Source organism: Somniosus microcephalus, unplaced genomic scaffold, assembly GCF_052327205.1.
Source record: "Somniosus microcephalus isolate GS21.2 unplaced genomic scaffold, FLI_Smic_1.0 unresolved_chr4, whole genome shotgun sequence".
NCBI classification, from domain to species: Eukaryota; Metazoa; Chordata; class Chondrichthyes; order Squaliformes; family Somniosidae; genus Somniosus; species Somniosus microcephalus.
The window spans coordinates 15,137,858-15,162,922 of NW_028225182.1; positions in this window are offsets into that span (position 1 = coordinate 15,137,858).

Sequence of the window (25,065 nt, forward strand, 5' to 3'; positions counted from 1 at the left end):
TACTCACCCTTCCCTTTTTTGGAATGTAACTAGCCTGTGCTTGGAGCGTCTCCTCCTTATAGATCACCCATTGTTCAGTTACTGTGTTTCCTATCAGTCTATGTTTCCATTTTATTTGGCTAGATCCTTTCACATCCCTTTGATTTAGCCCTATTCCAGTTTAGAAGTTCCACTCTAGATTGCTCCTTGATCCTCTCCATTGCTAATCTAAATCTTGTGACACAATTATCACTCGTACCCAAGTGTTCTCCCACAGACACTTGGTCTACATGGCCCTCCTCATTCCTCAGCACCAGATCCATAAATGCCTCCTTCCTAGTTGGTCCAAGAACATATTGTTCAAGGAAATTCTGCTGAACTAATTTCTGAACACCCCCCACTACTTTTCCTTTATCGCAGCATTTTTCCAATCGATATTTGGGTAATTAAAGTCGCCCAATATCACCACTCTATAGCTCTTACTTTTCTCTGCGATTTCCCTGCAGATTTGCTCCTCTACCCCCCTCTCATTATTTGACGGCCTTTAGAACACCTCCAATAGTGAAATCATACCCTTTTTGCTCTTCAACTCTAACCAAATGGATCCTGTCCTTGTTCATTCCAGAACACCCTCTCTTTCCAAAACGACATTGTCTTCCTTAATCAGCACAGCCACCCCACCTACGTTTTTTCGCTCCCAATCTTTTCTGAACACATTGTGCCCTTGAATATTAAGTGCCCAGTCCTCACCGTTTTTAAGCCACGTCTCCGTTATTGCCACAACATCATATTGCCACACGGCTAGTTGTGCTTGTAGCTCAACAACCTTATTCACCGCCCTTTGTGCGTTTATGTATATGCATTCTAAACCCATTTTTAAAATTTTTCTACGTCTTTTTAGCCTGCTCCTATCTAATATGGTGCAGTTACCCCCTCTATTACTATCTTCTCTAGTACTATCCAACACACTCACTCTTTTATGCGCCTTACTGCTCTTCTCTACTCCTATATGCTGGTGGCCAACCCCTGCCAAGCTACTTTAAAACCTCGACAACAGCACTAATGTAGCTCCCCGTGAGGATATTGGTCTCAGCTCTGTTGAGGTTTAACCCATCCGGCATGTACAGGTCCCAACTTCCAGAGAAACATTCCCAGTTTCTCAGGAATCGAAAGTCCTCCCTCCTGCACCATCTCTCCAGCCACGCATTCCTCTATTCTATCCCTCTATTCCTGTACTCACTCGCACATGGCACCAGGAGTATTTCGGAGAATACTAGCTTTGAGGTCCTGATTTGAAATCTCTCTCCTAGATCCCTAAATTCTGCCTGCGGGACCTCATTCCTCTTTCGATCTCCAGGTTTTCACCCATCCCCCTCAGTGTGTCCTGCAGCCGCTCAGTGACATCCTTGAACCTGGCACCAGGGAGACAAAATACCATCGTGGAGTCACATCTAACATCGCAGAAGCACCTGTCTTCTCCCCTAACTATCGAATCACCTACCACTATTGCTCTTCCACTCTTTTTCCTCCCCCCCCCTCCTGTGCTGCTGAGCCACCCATGGTGCCCTGGACTTGAATCTGGCTGCATTCCCCAGAGGAACCATCACCCTCACCAGTACTCAGAACAGAATACTGGTTGGAGAGCACAATGCACTCCGCGGACTCCTGCACTACCTGCCTGGTCTTCCACTTCTGTCTGGCGGTCACCCATTCCCTCTCTGCCTGCATACAATTAAGCTGCGGGGTGACCACCTCTAAAACGTGCTATCCACATAACTCTCAGCCTGACGGTGCACCGCAGTTAATCCAGCCGCCGCTCAAGGTCCGAAAATCGTACTCTCTGGTGTTTGAACTGCCTCTACTATTGTCCCTATAATGTGTTATATGTTGTGTATGGGAAGCTGCAACACAGAACTACATGCATGCTGAAAGGTGGATGAGGCATGCTATAGAGAGAGATCCCATAATCACACAAACAGATTAAATCTTTGCAGCCCTGTCACATCCAGTTGTGAATGGTGGTGTACCATTAAACAACTAACGGGAGGAGAAGGCTCCGTGAATATCCCCATCCACAATGATGGTGGAGCCCAGCACTTGAGTGCAGAAGACAAGGCTGACGTGTTTGCAACCATCTTAAGCTAGAAGTGCCGAGTGGATGATCCTTATTGGCCTCCTCCTGAGGTCCTCACCATCACAGAAGCCAGTCTTCAGCCAATTCGATTCAACACTTGCTATGATCTTCTGAGTGCTGGGTCCTATGTCAGTGAGGTGGATTAAGGGGATGTTGCTGTCTAGCTTTCCCCTAGGGAGGTGGCTTGTGTTATCCTGTTCTTGGATGGCTGAATGGAAAGTTAGGTTGCAAGAGAGGCATTCCACGTTCTCATCACTTGTTAGTTTGCAGGTTTATAACCACGTTTGGCTACTTTAAATGTGATATTTTTTCAACCACTCTGATTCAAAATAGACAGGTTTATATGTGAAATAAATTTAAATATAATGCAAATATACTGTAAATAAGAGGATTAAATAATGACCGGAATGATTGAATCTTAATATCCCTATTAAGTCAATACCTGTGTCTATCTAATAGGTACTGATAATTTTGCACCAAGCTTTGGTTAGGATACAGCTAGAGTACTTGATGCACTGTTGGACATCGCATTATACAAAGGATATTAATGCTATACAGAGCGAACAGCACAGCACAGCACAGGAAGGTGCCAGAGATGGGAGAGAATAGCTATGTAAGTATATTTGAGATACTTGGATTATTTCCATGGGAGCAGACAAGGTTAATAGGAAATTTAAAAGAGATCTTTACATTTATACGTTCTTTTGATATAGTGAACAATCAAAGACTATTCCCTCTGTGCATGGAGTGGGGTCAGTGATGATGGATCACCAATTCAGATTTGTCACCAGGAGAGTGAGGAGAGGATTGTTGGAGCATGGAATAATTTGCTACAGGGAGTGTTAAATGAAGAGATCATTGCATCCTTAAAAGCGTATTTGGATAAATATACGAAACAAATGAAAATAGTGGCCTGTGGGGAGAGGTAGTGATATTAATGATGGAGTGCTGTGGAACAGGCTCAATGAGCAGATTGACCTCTTCATGAGCTGTAACATTGTTTGGTTGGAGTTTTGGCCAAAACCATGTATTCACATATTATCTCTGATTTCTAAAAGTTTTTAAAATTATTTATTCAAAGGCCCAAACTCTTGGCACCAGCAATTCATCAGATAAGGTGATCCTTTCACTCAGTCATCCATGCTTTATGCATTTGCTTTACGGAAGTTCCCATATTGAAAGTTAGCTTTGAAGGTTTGCCATGGTTTCTTGCAATGCAGTGAAGAGAAAAGGCATCACAGAAAATCTCGAGATTCACCAGTTTAATATACAAATTAAAATGGCTATCGATGTATAGTTCCTTGGTGCAAAGTTGGCCTCCACTAGTGGCCACAGATTATTTATCTTCTGTAATTTTGAAATAAAAATATCTTTACTGTTTTATTGCATCTGCACCACTACAGGTTTGAATATTTTCAATTATACAGACCTTCTATTATTTGTTGGTTCTTGGGTTGTGGGCGACGCTGACAAGGTTCAATTTATTGCCACTCCCTTGTTGCCTGGAGGGCTTTAAGATTCGAAGCTGATAGGGGCAGAAATACAAATGAAAGGAAGTGAAGCCAGGCCCCATTTGCGATATTGCATTAAATTTTGGGCATCGAACCTCAGGAAATACATATATGGTTCTGGAGGAGGAACAGCCCTGATTCACCACAATGATTATATGGGCTTATAGGGTCAAGTTATGATGACAGGTTGCATAAACCCTATGCAGTTGCTTTATGGAGGTTCTCATGTTAAAGAAGCCACGATGATAGTTGTCCAAGACTTCTAGAAAAACTGAAACTAGAAAAGGCACAGCAGAAGATTACGAGAGATACGTGGTGTAAGATGGAAATCAAATCGCTCATCCGTGTATGTTAGTGATCGCTGGTGTTTGAACTGCCTCTACTATTGTCATTTTAAGGTGCTGTATTTTGTAATAATTAAATAAAAAATCTTGGCTACTTATATTTCAGCTGCACCACGTCATATTCACTTTTTCAAAGATTAATTTAGTTTTTTCAATTATTGCTCCTTGGTCTGTCAGCAGCTCTGGCAAGGCATCATTTTTGCCAATTCCAAGGTGTCCTGAGAGGAATTAAACATCAAATCTCAAGGCAGCTCTAATATGAATAGGAGGAATTAACGTTTCAGTTATACAGAGCCTTGGTCAGACCCCGTATGGAGCACTGTGTTGAATGGAAAAGTAAACCGAGGGCACGTCATAAAGGCTGCCGATTCACCATCGCCCGTTTTACTGTCCCTGCCCAGGCCAATTTCATCCTTAGATGTTTATTCAAAAACTTTTTTTGGGCTATAGCTTCAACGAATTATATTTGTTAATGATGCTGATTTATAAACTTATAGCCTGTGAAACACAATGTAGAATTCTCACAGGAAGCAGGACGTGAAGAAATTGTGGTTATTCAGACTTTTTAAAAATGGGAGGGAAAAGAGTGGGAGTGCAATAGTGGTAAGGGATTCTATCGTAAGGGGAACAGATAGACGTTTCTGTGGCCGTAGACGTGACTCCAGGATGGTTTGTTGCCTCCCTGGTGCCAGGGTCAAGGATGTCACTGAACGGCTGCAGGGCATTCTGAAGGGGGAGGGTGAACACTCAGAGGTCGTGGTTCACATTGGGACCAATGACATGGGTAGGATGAGGGAGGAGGTCCTGCAGCAAGAATTTAGGGAGCTAGGTAGCAGATTAAAGAGCAGGCACTCAAAGGTTGTAATCTCTGGATTACTCCCGGTGCCATGTGCTAGTGAGTATAGGAAAAGGATGATAGAGCAGATGAATGCGTGGCTAAAGAGTTGGTGCAGCAGGGAGGGCTTTAGTTTCCTGTATCACTGGGCCTGCTTCTGGGGTAGGTGGGACTTGTACAAGTCGGACGGGTTGCACCTGAACCAGAGTGGTGCAAATATCCTTGCGGGGAGGTTTGCTAGCACTGTTCGGGGGGGTTTAAACTAAAATGGCAGGGGGTTGGGAACCTGAGCAGGGAGACAGAGGAAAGGGAAACAGGGATAAAAGCAAAAGATAGAAAGAAGAAAAAACAAAGTGGCAGTCAGAGAAATCAACGGTTTAAATCAAACATGGCCACAGTAAATAATAATTCTTAATAGGTCTAAGAGCGTTAAAAAAATAAGCCTGAATGCTTTGTGTCTTAATGCGAGGAGCATTTGTAATAAGGTGGACGAATTGACAGCACAAATAGAGGTAAGCGAATATGATTTGGTTGGGATTACGGAAACGTGGCACAAGGATGGCCAAGACTGGGAACTCAACATGCAGGGGGATTCGATATTCAGGAAAGATAGGCAAAAAGGAAAGGGAGGTGGGGTAGCATTACTGGTTAAAGAAGGGATTAATACAATTGTAATGAAGGATATTAGCTCTGATGATGTGGAATCTGTATGGGTAGAATTGAGAAATACTAAGGGGAAATAAACAGTAGTGGGAGTGGTATATAGACCTCCCAACAGTAAGGTGGAGGTTGGGTATGGCATGAAAAGGGAAATTAAAGAAGCGTGCAATAAGGGCACAGCAGTCATCATGGGTGACTTTAATCTACATATAGATTGGGCCAACCAAATTAGTAACAATACTGTGGAGGAGGAATTCCTGGAGTGTTTATGGGATGGTTTCCTGGACCAATATGTCGAGGAACCAACCAGAGATCAGGCCATCTTAGCCCGGGTATTATGTAACGGGAAAGGATTAATTAGCAATCTTGTTGTACGAAGCCCCTTGGGTCGGAGCGATCATTATATAATCGAATTCTTCATTAAGATGGAGAATGAAGTAGTTGCCTCAGAGACTAGGGTCCTCAATTTAAATAAAGGAAACTACGATGGTCTGAGGAGCGAGTTGGGTAGGATTGATTGGGGAATGGCTCTCAAAGGGTTGACGGTGGATAGGCAATGGCAAACATTCAAAGACCGAATGGATGAGCTACAGAATTGGTTCATCCCAGTTTGGCATAAAAATAAGACATAAAATGTGACTTAACCGTGGCTAACAAGGGAAATTAGGGATAGCATAAGATCCAAGGAGACGACATATAAATTGGCCAGAAAAAGCAATAATCCTGAGGATTGGGAGCAGTTTAGGATTCAACAAAAGAGGACAAAGGGATTAATTAAGAAAGGGAAAATACAATATGAGAGTAAGCTATCAGGGACCATAAAAACTGACTGTAAAAGCTTTTATAGATATGTGAAGAGAAAAAGATTGGTGAAGTCAAGCATAGGTCCCTTGCAGTCAGAATCAGGGGAATTTAATATGGGAAACAAAGAAATGGCAGACCAACTAAATTCATACTTTGGTTCTGTCTTCACAAAGGAGGACACAAATAACCTCCCAGGGATGCTGGGGAACATAGGGCCTGATGAAAGGGTGGAACTGAAAGAAATCAGTATTTGTAGGGAAATGATGTTAGGAAAATTGATGGGACTGAAGGCTGATAAATCCCCAGGGCCTGATAATCTACATCCCAGGGAACTTAAGGAAGCGGCCATAGAAATAGTAGATGCATTGCTGGTCATCTTCCAGAACTCGATAGACTCTGGAACAGTACCCATGGATTGGAGGGTAGCTAATGTTACCCCACTATTCAAAAAAGGTCGTAGAGAAAAAGTGGGGAATTATAGACCGGTAAGCCTCACATCGGTAGTGGGGAAAATGCTAGAATCTATTATAAAAGATGTAATAGCAGAGCACTTGGTAAGCAGAGACAGGATCGGACAAAGTCAACATGGATTTACAAAAGGTAAATCATGCTTGACTAATCTACTGGAATTTTTTGAGGATGCAACTGGTAAAATAGATAAGGGAGAACCAGTGGATGTGGTGTATTTAGACTTTCAGAAGGCTTTCGATAAAGTCCCACATAAGAGCTTAGCGTGCAAAATTAAGGCACATGGGATTGGGGGCAAAGTATTGACTTGGATAGAGAACTGGTTGGCGGACAGAAAGCAAAGAGTTGGAATTAACGGGTCGTTTTCCGAGTGGCAGGCAGTGACTAGTGGGGTACCGCAAGGATCAGTCCTAGGACCCCAGTTGTTCACTATATATATTAATGACCTGGACGAGGGAATTGTATGTAATATCTCCAAATTTGCAGACGAAACAAAGCTGGATGGGAGAGTAAGCTGTGAGGAGGATGTAGTGAAACTCCAGTACGATTTGGACAGATTGGGTAATTGGGCAGAAACATGGCAAATGCACTATAATGTGGATAAATGTGAGATTATCCACTTTGGTGGCAAAAACAGGAAGGCAGATTATTATTTCAATGGCAATAGATTAGGGGAAGGGGAAGTGCAAAGAGACCTGGGTGTTCTTGTGCACCAGTCGCTTAAGGTAAGCATGCAGGTGCAGCAGGCGGTTAAGAAGGCAAGTGGTAAGAGGGTTCGAGTACAGGAACAAGGATGTCTTGCTACAGTTGTACAGGGCCTTAGTGAGACCGCACCTTGAGTATTGTGTGCAGTTTTGGTCGCCTTACCTGAAGAAGGACGTACTTGCCATGGAGGGAGTGCAGTGAAGATTCACCAGGCAGATACCTGGGATGGCAGGAATGATGTATGAGGAGAGATTGTGTCGATTGGGCTTATGCTCACTGGAGTTTAGACGATTGAGAGGGGATCTCATCGAAACCTATAAAATTATTTCTGGCCTGGAAAGACTAGATGCAGGAAGGATGTTTATGATGGCAGGGGAGTCCAGAACCAGGGGTCATAGTCTAAGGATAAGGGGTAAGCCATTTAGGACTGAAATGAGGAGGAATTTCTTCACCCAGTGAGTGGTGAACCTGTGGAATTCTCTGCCACAGACGGCGGTGGAGGCCAGTTCATTAAATATATTCAAAAAAGAGTTGGATATATTTCTTAAGGCTAAAGGGATCAAGGGATATGGGGAGAAGGCAGGGACAGGGTACTGAATTTGGATGATCAGCCATGATCTCATTGAATGGCGGAGCAGGATCGAAGGGCCGAATGGCCTACTCCTGCTCCTATCTTCTATGTTTCTATGTTTCTATGTTTTCGAGTGAAAAACGAAGGTTAGGGCTCTCACATGGGGAAAAGATAAACCTGAAATAAATATGAACTAACTTTAAAAAAATATAATTTATTTATAATGTCTTTAAAACGTCATTTTATCAAATGGAGAAATATGACACTCCACAAAATTAAAAAAATATTTATTCAGGGCGATAACGCTTGTATAACAGTCAATATTAAGAGTAACAGGATAACTAAAGAAAGGGTAGGGCCTATTAGAGATCATGGGTTTAATCTGTGTGTAGAGGCAGGAGACGCCGGTTGGGTTCTAAATGAATACTTTGCGTCTGTATACACAAAGGAGAGGGACAAAGCAGACATTGCTATCAGGGGGAGAAGTGTGAAATACTTCATGCAATCAAAATACTGAGAGAGGAAGTATTAAGGGGATTTGCAGCTCTAAAAGTGCTAAATGTATCCCAGGCTATTAAGCGAAGCAAAGAGGAAATAGCAGAGGCACTGACAATCATTTTTCAATCCTCTCTGGTTTCAGATGTGGTGCCAGCGGACTGGAGGACTGCTAATGTGGTACCCTTGGTTAAAAAGGGAGAAAATGATAGACCGAGTAATTAAAGGCCAGTCAGCCTAACATCGGTGGTCGGAAAATTATTGGAAATAATTCTGAAGGACTGAATAAATCTTCATTTAGAAACACACGGATCAGTCAAGGCTAGTCAGCACGGCATTGTTAAGGGAAGTTCGTGTCTGACAAAATTGATTGAATTTTTTGAGGAGTTAACAAGGAGGGCGGATGAGGGTAGGGTGGTTGATGTAATTTATATGGACTTTCGCAAGGCTTTTGATAAGGTTCCACATGTCAGACTGGTCACAAAGTTAAAAGCCCGTGGGATCCAGGGCAATGTGTCAAGTTGGATTCAAAACTGGCTCGGAGACAGGAAGCAGAGGGTAATGGTTGATGAGTGTTTTTGTGAGTGGAAGGCTATTTCCAGTGGGGTTCCGCAGGGCTCAGTCCTAGGTCCCTTGCATTCTGTGGTATATATATGCGATCTAGACATGAATATATGCGGTATCATTAAGAAGCTTGCAGATGATACTAAAATCAGCTGTGTGGTTGATCCTGAGGAAAGAAGTTGTTGACTGCAGGAAGATATCAATAAATTGGTCAGGTGGGCAGGACAGTGGCAAGTGGAATTCAATCTGGAGAAGTGTGAGGTAATGCATTTGGGAGGGCTAACACGGAAAGGGAATACACATTAAATGGCAGGACAGTGAGTAATGTAGAGGAACGAAGGGAACTTGGAGTGCCTGTCCACAGATCCCTGAAGGTAGCAGACCATGTAGATAAGGTGGTTAAGAAGGCATACGGAATTCTTGCCTTTATTAGCCGTGGCATAGAATACAAGAGCAGGAGGTTTAGACTTCTACTATATAAGACACTAGTTAGGCCTTAACTAGAGTACTGTGTGCAGTTCCTGTCACCACATTACGGGACAGATGTGATTGCACTAGAGAGGATACAGAGGAGATTTACAATGATGTTGCTGGGAGTAGAGAATCTTAGCTATGACGAAAGATTGGATAGGCTGGGTCTGTTTTCCTTGGAACGAAGGAGGTGGAGTGGAGACATTGCGGTGTAAAAAATTATGAGGGGCAGAGATAAAATGGATAGAAAGGACCTAGTTCCCTGAGCAGAGGGGTCAAAAACCAGGGCGGCACAGTTTTAACGTAATTGGTGGAAGATTTAGGGGGGATTTGAAGGGAAATTTCTTCACCCAAAGGGTTATGGGGGTCTGCAAGTCGCTGACTGAAAGGGTGGTGGAACCAGGAACCCTAAACATATTAAAAAGTACGTGGATGTGCACTTTTGATGCTCTAACCTGCAGGGCTACGGACCAAGAGCTGGGAAGTGGGATTAGGCAGTTTGTTGGCCAGCTCGGACACGATGGGCCGAAATGGTCTCCTTCCATGCTGTAACTTTATATGATTCTATGAATTCGGTGTTGAAACCCCATTTATACCGAATCCAACAAGGTCTAAAATTTAATGGGGTATTTAACAGCGATATTGCCAGGAAAAGCCCAGGTTTGGTCAGTTTCACTGATTTCCCTGATTGCACTGATTGCCGGCTATAGGGGTGGGGGCAGGGACACATGCAGCCAGTGTTGGAACAGTGAATGACTGACTGCAGCATCAGAATTTTCGCGTTTAGATGCCCATGCATTATTTCGCAAAGTTGCGGTCAGCTTCAAAGGGGTAATAACAGCGAACGTTATTAGTTCGCCGTCATTACCCACCGCTAATTCCGGGCTTTATAAAGTTAACCATTGTAATGCGCACAGTATCCATGAGCTGAGCGGTAATTTACTCCTCATATACACCTCATGACGAATGTTAACTATGAAGAACTTGAATTTCAGCAGTTGGGCTGCAGGAGTCATTAAACTAGCCAGAGATGGTCTCTGTAAAGAGGAACTCGCGGTTTTGTGGACTGGTGTATGTTTTCCCAGCTACAATCCGTTACATTGAGTCACAGTCAATCCGGCCAAAGTCCATGAAAACAGACAGCAATGAAACGGAATAAACTGTTGCCACGGGGGATGTTCCATATCAGTTTAATTTTATTCTCAATGTGTGATTACAGTAAAGGATTCTCCACAAACGGCAGCTGCTCCAAGTTTACAAAACACATATTGCATCAAATTCAATTTCAATCAAACCAGCTCGGTTTGCCGTCAAAACAACACGATTACAGAGACTGGGTGGTGAGGGGCTGAGATAAGCTGTGAGTCAAGATTGTGTCCTTCGTGTGAAAATCTACCGTGTTCCTCGTTATTTTACAATCTTAGAAAGCACAGTGAAGGGATATTTCACCCCATTCTTCAGCTCCTCTCTGAACTTACTCTGGGTCACGGCATAAATAAAAGTGTTTGTGCAGCAACTCAGGAGCTGGAGCATATATCCAATTTCAAGTACAATGTTGAAGTTTAGAGAACCATCGAGTATATTCAGCAAAGTAAATCTAGAATACATCGTGGCCACCATGAGTACAGCCCATAGAAGGAGAAAATTCCCCGAGATCACAAACAGTACAGTAATTGATTTTCTCCTGTTTTTTGACTCTGGATCACTGGGACTCTCCCCACTGACCCGGTCCCGAAGTCGCTTGCGAATTCTGATGGTCAACAAAATGTGTCTGACAGTTAAAATATTGAGCATCAGAATCAGGATAAATGGTACACACGGGTTGAAAATATAATGTAGAAATTCAATTGCTGTCCATACTGGTGAAAACATAACGCTGTAGGGCATAGCACAGAACCAAGGTAGTCTCATAAGCAGATATCTGCCTGTAAACAAAAAGTACCAGAAAATGTTCTTCACACAGAACAACACAGTCATTGTTCCAATAACCACCGCCGCCGATTTCTCGGTGCAATATTTGTTTTTTAGCTTCTGGCAACATATAGCCACAAATCGATCAAAGGTGAAAGCGACGGTGAACCAGACAGAACAGTCTGTGGCTGCATAAAGTAGGACGGCGTGGATGTTACACACTTTAATATCGAACAGAAAGTCAAACGTTTTATGATAAACAATGGGGATGTGCCTCAGTATCAGATCGATGATAATGAGCAGTAGATCTGCCGCTGCCATGGCCACCAGGTACCGAGTGACACATTTGGAGAGTCCACACTTTCCCCGAGACAGGGTCACAATCGTCACTAAGTTAACTGTAAGGAAGGGGGAAAATGGAAACTATACATCAGAATGGGAGCAGAAATATCAGTGCTGTGGATCAATGGATGTCATTTACTGAAAGCCCACAACATCCCGTGAAGGAATCCAACGTGACAGAACGTTATTATAGAGATAAGGCTTCAAGTCAACTATCAGTAATGATTTGAGAAGTCCAGGTCTGAGCAAATTGGTAAATAAACACGAAAAATAACACGGTTATGTTTATTCAGAAATGTCCAATAATAGAATATGGTCTCTGCTGATGAACAAAGAGTAAACGCCCTGACTGGTGCCAACAAAACCCGACAGTGCTGACAGAAGATCCCAGCATCGAATCTGGGCCTTGTCAGTTATAATTGGAATCAGTGACCCTGTGATATGCTGAGGTTGATCCCCTCTGGTTCCTGCTCCTGATCAGTGAATCTGGGATATGCTGAGGGTGTATCACCCCTTCGGTCCTGCTCCTGATCAGTGACTCTGGGATAGGCTGAGGGTGTAACCCCCTTTGGTCCTGCTCCTGATCAGTGACTCTGGGATAAGCTGAGGGTGTAAACCCCATTCAACCCTGCTGCTATAACAACAAAAAATGCTGGAAACACTCAGCAGGCCAGGCAGCATCAGAACTGATGAAGGGTCCCAGATCTGAAACGTAAACTCTGTTTCTCTCTCCACGGATGCTGCCTGGCCTGCTGAGTATTTCCAGCATTTTCTGTTGTTATTTCAGATTTCCAGCCTCTGCAGTATTATCCTCTAATATGGTGCAGCTGCTGATCAGTGATCCTGGGATTTGCTGAGTATGCACACTCCTGAGTCCTGATGCTGATCAGTGATCTGGGATTTGCTGAGTATGCACACCCCTGATTCCTGATACTGACCAGTGACCCTGGGATTTGCTGAGTATGCACACCCCTGAGTCCTGATACTGACCAGTGACCCTGGGATTTGCTGAGTATGCACACCCCTGAGTCCTGATACTGACCAGTGACTCTGGGATTTGCTGAGTATGTACACCCCTGAGTCCAAACACTGACCAGTGACCCTGGAAATTGCTGAGTTTGCACACCCCTGAGTCCTGATGCTGATCAGTGACCCTGGGATTTGCTGAATATGCACACCCATGAGTCCTGATGCTGATTAGTGACCCTGAGATTTGCTGAGTATGCACAATCCTGAGTCCTGATGCTGACCAGTGACCCTGGGATTTGCAGCGTATGCACACACCTGAGTCCTGATGCTTTTTAGTGACCCTGGAATTTGCTGAGTATTCACACCCCTGAGTCCTGATGCTGATTAGTGACCCTGGGATTTGCTGAGTATGAATAATCCTGAGTCCTGATGATGCTCAGTGACCCTGGGATTTGCTGAGTATGCCCACCCCTGAGCCCTGATGGTGGTCAGTGACCCTGGGATTTGCTGAGTATGCACACCCCTGAGTCCTGATGCTGACCAGTGTCCCTGGGATATTATGGGGTGTTCAGAACATATGAACATTGGAGCAGCAGTGTACCATTTAGCCTCTCGAGCCTGTTCCACCATTTCATGAGATCATGTCTATCGGTATTCAAATTTGATTCATCTAAATCGGTTCCGTATCACTTAATGTCTAACCACCTTCCCTTGACATTCAACAGCATTATCATCGCCGAATCCCCCACAATCGACTTACTGGGGTCACCATTGACCAGATATTAAATGGACCTGCTCTTGTTGCCACATAAATACTGTGGCAACAAGAGTGGGTCAGAGACAAGGGCCTAGAAATTCAGTTGCCTTAGCGCCGCTTTTGAGGCGCTAGAGGGACTAGCGCCAGAGTTATTGCCAGTTTAAAAATTCCCTGGGGCCCTAAATCGGCGTTGCACCGGTAGCGCTGCGCCGGCACCGATGACGTCATCGGTGTGCGCAGCGTCCCGGTTGCCATGCCGACGGGCCCTAGCACCGAAATTCAGTTGCGGCCGCCTCGCCCGTGGCAGCCGCAACTAAGACTCTGGCAACAGAGTCTTGCATGAGTTTGCGCCGGCGCATTAAAGGCCCCGCGGCGGCCGGACGCTTTCCCGCCGGCCGCCTGCCCGCAGCTCCCTCCCCGGACTTCTCCCCCCCACCCCCCGGAACAGATGCAAGCCCGGCACTTGTCCGAGGTGCCGGGCTCATTTTTAGACAGATTTGCGCGGGCCGCGGCCGGGTGCAGGCAGCTCCTCCTAAATGGAAGGAGGAGGCCTGCACTTCCCGAGCCTGCCGCACCGCATCGGGTGCCGCAGCGCCGGAATTGCGGCGCGAAACGGCAGTTAGCGCCGATTTACCGCCGCAAAGACCCTTCAGTCGCTCCGGCAGCCGTTTGGGCGCGGCCCTGCTGAATTTTTGGCGCGCGCAGGGGAACTTAGTGCCGGCACTAACTTCCATCGCTAAAGCCCTGGCTAAGCCAAAACCCAATTTCTAGGCCAAGGGGCTGAAAATTCAGTAGGGTTAGCGCCCCATTTGAGGCGCTAGAGGGCCTAGCGCCGGAGTTATGGCCGGAGTTATCCAGGGATATACAATATTTAGGAAGGATCGGCAAAAAGGTAGGGGAGGTGGGGTAGCATTGCTGGTAAAGGAGGGGATTAATGCAATGGAAAGGAAGGATATTAACTCGGATGAAACGGAATCTGTATGGGTAGAAATGAGAAATAGCAAGGGGAGGAAAACGTTAGTGGGTGTGATATATAGGCCTCCAAATAGTAATATGGAGGTGAGGGAAGGCATAAAAAGGGAAATTAGAGAAGCGTGCGATAAGAGCACAGCTGTCATCATGGGTGACTTTAATTTACATATTGATTGGACTACCCAAATTAGTAAAAATTCTGAGGAGGAGGAATTCCTGGAATGTTTTCGGGACGGTTATCTGGACCAATATGTCGAGGAGCCGACTCGAGATCAGGCCATTTTAGACTGGGTATTGTGCAATGAGAAGGGACTTATCAACAATCTTCTTGTACGAGGCCCCTTGGGTCAGAGCGATCATAATATGATCGAGCTCTCAGTCGAGATGGAGAGTGAGGAAATTGAATCAGAGACTAAGGTCCAGAACTTAAATAAAGGGAATTACGAGGGTATGAGACGGGAATTGGGTAAGATTGATTGGGTGGTGTTTCTGGGGGGATTGACAGTGGATAGACAATGGCAAGCATTCAAAGATAGAATGGAAGAATTCCAGAACATGTTTATACCGGTTTGGCATAAAAATAAACCTAAAAAGGTGGCTCAACCGTGGATAACGAGGGAAATTAGGGACAGCATAAAATCAAAAAAAAAGGGCATATCAACTGGCAAAAAAAAGCACCAGACCGGAAGATTGGGGGCAGTACAGGATACAGCAAAAGAGGACAAAGGGATTAATCAGGAAGGGGAAAATAGAATACGAAAGTAAACTTGCAGCAAACATAAAGACAGACTGCAAAAGCTTTTATCAGTATATCAGGAGGAAAAGACTGGTAAAATCCCAAGTCGGTCCCTTGCAGTCCGATTCGGGAGAATATATAATGGAGAATAAGGAAATGGCAGACCAATTAAACTCATACTTTGGTTCTGTATTCACAAAGGAGGACACAAATAACCTCCCAGGAATATCGGCAAACATAGGGACTAATGAGAGGGAGGAGCTGACAGAAATTAGTATCTCTAGGGATATGGTGTTGGGTAAGTTGAGGGGACTGAAGGCCGACAAATCCCCGGGGCCTGATAAACTACATCCTAGGGTACTTAAGGAGGTGGCCCTGGAGATAGCAGATGCTCTAAGGATCATCTTCCGGAACTCCATTGACTCGGGAACAGTACCCATGGATTGGAAGGTAGCTAATGTTACCCCAATATTTAAAAAGGGGGGTAGAGAGAAAGCAGGGAATTATAGACCAGTAAGCCTTACATCGGTTGTGCGCAAAATGCTAGAGTCCATTATTAACGATAAAATAGCGGAGCACTTGACAAATGGGGAAAGGATCGGACAGAGTCAACATGGATTTACAAAGGGTAAATCGTGTTTGACTAATCTGCTGGAATTTTTTGAGGAAGTAACTGGTAAAATAGATGGGGGAGAGCCAGTGGATGTGGTGTACCTTGACTTCCAGAAAGCCTTCGATAAGGTTCCACACAAAAGATTATCATGCAAAATTAAGGCTCATGGGATTGGGGGCAAAGTATTAACGTGGATAGAGAACTGGCTGGCGGATAGAAAACAGAGAGTTGGAATAAACGGCTCGTTTTCGGAGTGGCAGGCAGTGACCAGCGGTGTGCCGCAAGGATCTGTCCTGGGACCCCAGCTGTTCACAATATATATAAATGATCTGGATCAGGGAATTGGATGCAATATTTCCAAATTCGCTGACGACACTAAACTAGGAGGAGGGGTGGGCTCTGATGAGGATGTCAGGAGGCTACAGTGCGATTTGGACAGGTTGGGGGAATGGGCGGATACGTGGCAGATGCACTATAATGTGGATAAATGCGAGGTTATCCACTTTGGGGGTAAAAACAGGAGGGTAGATTATTATCTAAATGGCAATAGATTGGGAGATGGGGAAGTGCAGAGGGACCTGGGTGTTCTTGTGCACCAGTCACTGAAGGAGAGCATGCAGGTGCAACAGGCGATTAAGAAGGCAAATGGTATGTTGGCCTTCATATCAAGGGGGTTCGAGTATAGGAATAGGGATACCTTACTACAGCTGTACAAGGTGCTGGTGAGACCGCATCTGGAGTATTGTGTACAGTTTTGGTCGCCCCATCTGCGGAAGGATGTTCTTGCCATGGAAAGAGTGCAGCGGCGATTCACCAGGCTGATACCTGGAATGGCGGGAATGACCTACGAGGAGAGATTGAATAGTTTGGGCTTGTACTCACTGGAGTTTAGAAGATTGAGAGGGGATCTCATCGAAACATATAAAATTATGGCAGGCCTGGACAGGCTGAATTCAGAGAGAATGTTTCCAATGGCAGGGGAGCACAGAACCAGGGGCCACAGTCTAAAAATAGCGGGCAAATCATTTAAAACAGAGATGAGGAAGAATTTCTTCACTCAAAGAGTGGTGAGCCTGTGGAATTCCCTGCCACAGAGGGCTGTGAAGGCTAATTCAATAAATATTTTCAAGAGAGAATTGGATATATTTCTGAAGGCTAAGGGGATTAAGGGTTACGGAGAAAAGGCGGGGACGGGGTACTGAACTGGTAAGATCAGCTAAGATCTCAGATGAAGATCAGCCATGATCTCATTGAATGGCGGAGCAGGCTCGAAGGGCCGAATGGCCTACTCCTGTTCCTATCTCTATGTTTGTAAATTCAGTGGGGCCCTGCCATCGGCGTTCGACCGGTTGCGCTGCGCCGGCACCGATGACGTCATCAGTGTGCGCAGCGTCCCGGTTGCCGTGGTGACGGGCCCCAACGCCGAAATTGAGTTGCGGCCGCCTCGCCCGTGGCAGCCACAACTAACGATGTTTCAGCAGAGTTCTACGCGAGTTAGCGCCGGCGCATTAAGGTCGCGCGGCGGCCGGCCGCTTTCCCGCCGGCCGCCTGCCCGCACCTCCCTCCCCGGACTCCTCCACCCCCCCCCCCGCGGAACAGATGCGTCTGGCCTGCGAGCCCGGCACTTCTCCGAGGTGCCGGGCTCATTTTTTTCAAGATTTCAACGGCCAGCGGGCGGGTGCAGGCAGCTCCTCCTTAACTGAAGGAGGAGGCCTGCACTTCCCTAGTCTGCCGCACCGCATCGGGTGCCGCAGCGCCGGAATTGCACCGCAATGCGGCAGTCAGCGCCCATTTCGAGGCGCTGACACCCTCCTGTAGCGCCGCCAGCCGTTTGGGCGCGGCGCTACTGAATTTTTGGCGCGCGTAGGGGGACTTAGCGCCGGCGCTAAATTTCCGGCGCTAAAGCCCTGGCGCGGCGCCAACTGAATTTCTAGGCCAAGGTATTCTGTGGTGCGTGTCTCACATGCTGACTCCCAAAGCCTTTCCAGCATCTACAAGGCTCACGTGTGATGGAATACTCTCTACTTGCCTGGATGAGTTCAGCTCCAAGAACACTCAAAGAGCTCGACACCATTCAGGACAAAGTAACACGTTCGATTGGCACCCCATCCACCACCATAAACATTCACTCCCTCCACCACCGGCGCACCGTGGCTGCAGTGTGTACCGTCTACAAGATGCACTGCAGCAACTCGCCAAGGCTTCTTCGGCAGTAACTCACAAACCTGCGATCTCTTCCACCTAGAAGAGCAAGGACAGCAGGCGCCTGGGAATACCACCACCACCAAGACCCCCTCCAAGTCACACACCATCCTGACTTAGAAGTATATCGCTGATTCTTCATCGTAGCTGTGTCAAATGCCTGGAACTATTTCCCTAACAGCAGTGTGGGAGTAACTTCTTCACCACCTTCTCAAGGGCAATGAGGGATGGGCAAAAATGCTGGCCTTGCCAGTGCAGACCACATCCCATAAATAAATAATAATTGCTCAGTTTTGCTGAATAACTTCCCAAAAACAGCTGTTAGACTATCTGGTCTATAATTTCCTGGTTTCTCTCTATTTCAGCTTTCCTAAATAACAATTACAGTTTTCAATTTGCAACCTAACTGGACAATTCCTAACTCGAGAGAGCTTCAAAATATTATGGCTAATGCATCTGCTATTTCCTCACTGGTTCCATTAAAACCACGGGGTGGAAACCATCTGGCCCTGGAGATTATCATACTTTCCTACCATTATATTTGCTAATACTGTTTTCTTGCTTACGTTATTTTTTGTGGGTTCCTGTCATTGATTCGTTAATAATTTCCCTGGAATGTCAGGTATATTATCATCTTCCTCAATAGTGAATGCTGACATAAGAACATAAGTATATAAGATGTAGGAGGAGGAGTAGGTCATTTGTCCCCTCGCGCCTGCTCCGTCATTCAATAAGATCATGGCAGCTCTGATCGTGGCCTCAAATCTACTTCCGTGTCCGCTCCCCATAACCCATGACTCAATTACCTTTCAAAAATCTGACTATCTCCACCTTAAATATATTAATCGACCCAGCCTCCACAGATCTCTGGGAGAGAGGGTTCCAAAGATTCACGACCCTCTGAGAGAAGAAATCTTTCCTCATTTCCGATTTAAATGGGTGACCCCTTATTCTGAAATTATGCACCCTAGTTCTAGATTCTCCCACGAGGGGAAACATCCTTTCTGCATCTACCCTGTAAAGCCCCTTCAGAATCTTATGGTTCAATAAGATCACCTCACATTCTGCTAAACACCAATGATTATTGACACAACCTGTTCAACCGTTCTTCATAAGACCACCACTCCATCTCCGGAATCAACCTCGTGAACCTTCTCTGAGCTGCCTCCAATTCAATTATATCCTTCCTTAAATAAGGAGACCAAAACTGTACTCCAGGTGCGGTCTCACCAACGTCCTGTACAGTTGTAACAGGACATCCCTGCTGTTATACTCCAGCCCCCTTACTTTCCATTTGCCTATCTAATTACTTGCTGTATCTGCATGCTAACGTTTTGTGTTTCATGTACAAGGAACTACAGATTCCTATGAACTGCAGCATTTTGTTATATTTTTTACTTTTCCTACCCAAGTGGATAACCTCGCATTTTACCACGTTAAACTCCATCTGCAAGATTTTTGCCCACTCAATTAGCCTATCTATACCCATTTCGAGATTCTTTTCGGGCTCCACACAATTTGCTTTCCCACCTATCTTTGTATCATCAGCAAATTTGGCTAAATTACTCTAAATCCCTGCATCCAAGTCATTGATATAGATTGTAAATAGTTGAGGCCCCAGCACTGATCCCTGCAGCACCCACTAGTTACAGTTTGTCCACCTGAAAATGACCTATTTTTCCTGACTTTCTGCTTTCTGTTCATTAGCCAATCCTCTAGCCATTCTAGTACTCCCAACTGCGTCATCTCTTATCTTGTGTACTAACCTTCTATGTGGCATCTTTTCGAATGCCTTCTGTAAATCCAAATACATGACATCTACTGGTTCCCTTTTATCCACCCTGCTCGTTACATCCTCATAGAGCTCCAGCAAATTTGTCAAACATGATTTCCCTTTCAATAAACAATGTTGAATCTGCTTGACTATATTATGATTTTCTAAATGTCCTGCTATCACTTCCTTAATGATGGATGCCAGCATTTTCCCAATGACAGTTGTTAGGCTAACTGTTCGATAGTTGCCGGCATTCTGTCTCCCTCCATTCTTAAATAGCGGCGTTACATGTGCGGTTTTCCAGTCCCCTGGGACCTCTCCAGAATCCAGCGAATTTTGGTAGATTACAACAAATGCATCTACTATCTCTGCAGCCACCCATTTAAAGACTCTAGGATGCAGGCCAGCTGGTCCAGGGGATTTGTCCACCTTCAGTCCCATTATTTTCTCTAGTACATTCTCTCTAGTGTTAGTGATTGTTTTAAGTTCCATCCCACCCGAATAGCCCCTTGATTATCCATTATTGGGATGCTTTTAGTTTCTTCTACCGTGAAGGCCGATGCAAAATATTTGTTCAATGTCTCCGGCATTTCTGTGTTTCCAATTTTATTAGCACCCCAGCCTCATCCTTTAGGGGATTAACTTTTACTTTAGCTATTCTCTTCCTTTTTGTATACATGTAGAAATGATTACTGTCTATTTCCACACTTCCTGCTAGCTTACTCTCATAAGCTACCTTTTCTCTCTATCGTCTTTTTAGTTACCCTTTGCTGGTTTAAAAATTTCCCAATCCTCTGACCTTTCACTATTCTTCGCATCATTGTATGTTTTGTTTTCAATTTGATACCATCCTTTATTTCCTTAGTTAGCCACGGATGGTTCCTCCTTCTCTTAGAGTCTTTCTTTCTCACTGGAATATATTTTTGCTGAGAGTAATGACATATCTCCTTAAATGTTTGCCACTGCTTTTCTACAGTCTTTCCCTGCAATAAATGTTCCCAGTTCAATTTAACCAAGTCTGCCTTCATACCTTTCCAATTACCTTTGCTTAAGTTCCGGACACTAGTTTGAGATCTAGCTTTCTCACCCTCAATCTGAATTTGAAATTCTACCATGCTATGTTCACTCTTCCCAAGTGGATCCTTTACTTCGAGATCATTAATTAATCCAGCCTCCTTACAAATGGTCAGATATCAAATAGTCTTCTCCCTGGTTGTGTTCACGGCTTATTGTTCCAAGAAACCATCCTGTATACACTCTAAGAACTCTTTCTCAATCTCTCTTTGCCAATTTGCTTTGTCCAGTCAATATGAAGATTAAAATATCCCATGATTAAAGCCATAACGTTCTTACAAGCATCAAATATTTCTTAAATTATACGCTGTCCTACTGTGTGGCTATTGTTTGTAGGCCTGTAGACCACTCCGCCAAGTGACTTCTTACCTTTAGTATTTCTTATCTCCACCCCAACTGATTCTAGGTCTTGATCTTTTAGGCCAATATCATTACTGCACTGATCTGATCCCTTATTAACAGAGCTACCCCACCTCCTTTTGCTTTCTGCCTATCCCTACGAAATTGCAAATACCCCGTAATATTTAGTTTCCAGTCTTGGTCATCTTGCAACCACGTCTCTCTAATGGCTATCAGATCAAACCCATTTAATTCTATTTGTGCTGTCAACTCATCTATCTTGTTATGAATGCTACGTGCGTTCAGATATGGGGATTTAATATTGTCTTTTTAACCATTTCTCCCTACACTGACCCCTTTTTCTGATGCACTCTTATGTGTATAGGCTCTGTTCCAATGTAATTCGTCAACAAGTCTCGTATTTCCTTATTTTCATTTGCAATATTACCAGTATCTGTTTTTAAAGAGGCCACATTACTCCTTACTCCATTTATCCGTACATAATTTTAAAACATTTTGTGGTACATTTTGATATCCATCGCAATTTTCTTTTCATATTCCCTCTTTACAGCTCCTACTGTCTTTTTTGTCTTCCATTGCTCTCCTTTATATCTCTGACAATCCCACGATTTACACTATTATTATCACTTTTTGAAGTTCTTGACATTCACTTTATGTTATCTCTCACATTTTCTGTTGCACATTGTCCACATGAGTCCTGTTCCTGATCAGTGACCCTGGAATTTGGTGCGAATAATCGCCTGAGTCGTGCTCCTGATCAATGAATATTGATATTGAAGGGGATTATCCCCTGGCTGCTACTCCTGATCATTGACCTGGGGAAAGGTTGGGCTATTTGCGTTGATGCTGTTCCTGATCAGTGATCTGGGTATGGTGGGGGTAATCTCTAATGTGCTGCTCCTGATCACTGCCTCTGGAATATGGTGGGGGTATTCCCCCGGGTGCTGCTCCTGATCAGTGACCCTGGGATATGGTTGGGTTAATCCACTGGGAGCTGCTCCTAAGCAGTGTACCTGGGATATGGTGTGGATAATCCCCTGAGTGCACATCCTGATCAGTGACCCTGGGATATGGTGGGGATAATCCCCTGGGTGTTGCTCCACACCAGTGACCCAGGGATATGGTGGGGTAATCCCCTGAGTGCACATCCTGATCAGTGACCGAGGGATATGGTGTGGGTAATCCCCTGGGTGCTACTTCTGACCAGTGACCCAGGGATATGGTGTGGGTAATCCCCTGGGTGCTGCTCCTGACCAGTGACCCAGGGATATGGTGTGGGTAATCCCCTGGGTGCTGCACCTGACCAGTGACCCAGGGATATGGTGTGGGTAATCCCCTGGGTGCTACTCCTGACCAGTGACCCTGGGATATGGTGGGGGTAATCCCCTGGGAGCTGCTCCTGACCAGTGACGCAGGGATATGGTGTGGGTAATCCCCTGGGCGCTGCTCCTGGCCAGTGACCCAGGGATATGGTGTGGGTAATCCCCTGGGTGCTGCTCCTGACCAGTGACCCAGGGATATGGTGCGGGTAATCCCCTGGGTGCCACTCCTGACCAGTGACCCTGGGATATGGTGTGGGTAATCCCCTGGGTGCTACTCCTGACCAGTGACCCTGGGATATGGTGTGGGTAATCCCCTGGGTGCTGCTCCTGATCAGTGTACCTGGGATATGGTGTGGGTAATCCCCTAGGTGCTACTCCTGATCAGTGACCCTGGGATATGGTGGAGATAATCCCCTGGGAGCTGCTCCTGATCAGTGACCCTGGGTTTTGGTGACGATAATCCCCTGGGTGCTGCTAGTGATCAGTGAACCTGGGATATGGTGGGGTAATCCCCTGTGTGCTGCTCTTGATCAGTGACCCTGGGATATGGTTGCGGTAATCCCCTGGGTTCTGCTCCTGATCAGTGACCCTGGGATATGGTGGGGGTAATCCCCTGGGTAATGCTACTCATCAGTGAACCTGGAATATGGTGGGGCAATCCCCTGGGTCCTGCTGCTGTTCAGTGACTCTGGGATATGCTGCGGTAATCCCCTGGGTGCTGCTCCTGATCAGTGCCGCTGGGATATGCTGCGGATAATCGCCAAGGGTCCTGCTCCTGATCAGTGACCCTGGGATATGCTGGGGGTATTCCCCTGGGTGCTGCTCCTGATCAGTGACCCAGGGATATAGTGGCGGTAATCCCCTGGGTGCTGCTCCTGATCAGTGACCCTGGAATATGGTGGGGTAATCCCCTGGGTGCTGCTCCTGATCAGTGACCTTGGGATATGTTGGGGATAACCCCCTGGGTGCTGCTTCTGACCAGTGACCCTGGAATATGGTGGAGTAATCCCCTGGGTGCTGCTCCTGATCTGTGACCTTGGGATATGGTGCGGTAATCCCCTGGGTGCTGCTCCTGATCTGTGACCCTGGGATATGGTGGGGTAATCCCCTGGGTGCTGCTCCTGATCAGTGACCCTGGGATATGGTGGCGGTAATCCCCTGTGTGCTGCTCCTGATCTGTGACACTGGGATATGGTGGGGTAATCCCCTGGGTGCTGCTCCTGATCAGTGACCCTGGGATATGGTGGCGGTAATCCCCTGTGTGCTGCTCCTGATCTGTGACCCTGGGATATGGTGGGGGTAATCCCCTGGGTGCTGCTCCTGATCAGTGACCCTGGGATATGGTGGGGGTACTCCACTGGGTGCTGCTCCTGATCAGTGAGCCTGGGATATGGTGGGGGCAATCCCCAGGGCGGCTCTCCTGCTCAGTGACGCTGGGAGATGGTGGGGTTAATCCCCAGGGCTCCTCTCCTGATCAGTGACCCTGGGATATGGTTGGTAATCCCCGGGGTGCTGCTCCTGTTCACTGTGCAATGCCTTCTGCTGGAAAGTGCCTGCTTGGATGTTTGCCGAGCAACAGGGTTGTTCAGCCATTTTAGGTGCCCTGGCAGAATGGCCTTTTACCCCTGCTGACTTGCCTCACATTTTATTAACGATAATTTCAGAGTGGTCCCTGGTACCGAAACCAAGCAAGGACCTGTAGAAACCCGAAGTTTACACTAACTCGGCCAGTGGAAATGGGGCGGGTTCGGGTCGGACAACTGTTTCACTCACCGTCCAATTGCCCGGAACATTGAATTCAATGAAGAGCAAAATCTGGCGGACTGTAAAACGGGTGTCCATCCTGAACGCACCCTGTTCCCGCCGGGCGGGTTTGGTTCAAACTTTAGCTGAAATTATTTGCAGAGGCAGAGTACAAGAGTGAATTAAAAACATCAATGAGATCTTTCAAAATAAACATCACCAGTGAGATAGGTCGGAACAGGAGACAGCGAAAATCACACTCAGCGGATCTACTTCTAACTAAAGAGGATTCTGTAGAGGAATCAGAGGAAGGCACCAAACCATGAGGAGAGAGTGGGTCTGGGGATTCGCTTTTGGAATATCTCAGCAAACAGCTGAGATCGAGAGAAGGCTCATCAGCTCTTTCTGGGCAGGAAACATCTGGGGTGTGAAACGGCAGTGGAAAAATGGACCAAAGGAGAATATTCTTAAATCAACTGTGGCACATGATGTAACTAACGATATGATCTGCCACCTTGTGTTTGAGAAAATATCTGAATGGAAGTGGAACAATGTTAATCTGGCGCTGTCCACATATGAGTGAGAACTGAATAGGTTTAAATTGATCGAGGGATTAGAAAACGATAAACTGATAAAGGAATCTATTCTGCACATTACTCCACTTACAGTCAATTGGAATTACAACCAATTGGAATGGGTTATCGCCAGTTGCAACACTGTATCATTAATTTTACCCAGCAGATGTAAAA